The sequence below is a fragment of the Colobus angolensis genome, unplaced genomic scaffold, assembly GCF_000951035.1.
Source record: "Colobus angolensis palliatus isolate OR3802 unplaced genomic scaffold, Cang.pa_1.0 Scaffold55, whole genome shotgun sequence".
In the NCBI taxonomy this organism is placed as follows: domain Eukaryota; kingdom Metazoa; phylum Chordata; class Mammalia; order Primates; family Cercopithecidae; genus Colobus; species Colobus angolensis.
In genome coordinates this window covers 7,090,824-7,091,814 of record NW_012119043.1, presented here as the reverse complement: position 1 = coordinate 7,091,814, position 991 = coordinate 7,090,824, and the positions used below count along the sequence as shown (strand labels likewise).

General features: G+C 49.4%; 1 protein-coding gene across 1 annotated transcript in view; it reads left to right on the top strand.

Moving 5' to 3' along the window:
• Positions 1 to 991, top strand: part of EMP2 (epithelial membrane protein 2) — a 25,981-nt gene that overhangs the window by 15,601 nt on the left and 9,389 nt on the right. The gene's annotated exons all lie outside the window — the stretch shown is intronic.

The following is a 991-nucleotide window of genomic DNA, read 5'->3' as shown; positions in this document are numbered from 1 at the left end:
ACGCCCAGCTAATTTTTGTATTTTTAGTAGAGACAGGGTTTTGCCATGTTGGCCAGGCTGGTCTCAAACTCCTGACCTCAGGTGATCCAGCTGCCTCTGCCTCCCAAAGTGCTGGGATTGCAGGCTGAGTCACCGCGCCCGGCCCTTAGAGGAATTTAAACTGAGCAAAGTGAGCATCCCTCTCATTCAGTGAATTTTCATTGTTTCCCGTCCTCACTGGGTTCCACACACACCCATCTCGGGGCTGCCTTGCGGGCACATCCTATATCCCCTCCCAGCTTTGAGAAACCCTGTTCTAGGAACGTGAATTCATCCTTTCCCCCAAAGGCATGTTTTCCCCATTTGCCGCATCGTGGGTCACTTGTTGCTGAAAATACAGATTCCTGGTGCCCACTCCAGGACAATGGTAGCAGAATCTCCAGGGGGAGAGGCCTAAGAATCTGCATTTTTAATAAGCAATCCCAGGTGATCCCTGGGATTGGGCAGATTTGGGAAGTGCTGCTCTAAGCCAGAGGGTCAATTCCGCATTGGAATTCCCTCGGTGGCTTTATGAAGCCCTCATGCCTGGTCTCAATGCCCGACATTCTGATTTATTTCATCTCAGTAGAGCCTGCTGGGTTTTTTCGTTTTTGTTTTTGTTCTTTAATAGAGTTATAATTTACAAACAAGGTGCAGGCTTCTTAAGGGCTTGGTTTGGTGGGTTTTGACAATTGTATAAACACCCATGTAACCACCATCCAAAAGAAGACAGAGAACATTCCCAACTCTCCAGAAAGTTCCTCGGGCCCCTTTCCACACAGTTGCCACCGCTTTCTGCCCTGAAGGCAACCACTTCTGACTTCTGTCACTGTAACTCACTTCCACCTGTTCCTGGACCTCGTAGGAACGGGGTCATGTGGCGTGTGTCACAGAGGGGAAGCCGGTCTGACTTCTTTCGCTCCCCGTAAGGAATTGGGGGAGAGACTAGATGCTGTCCAAGTAACCATAATGT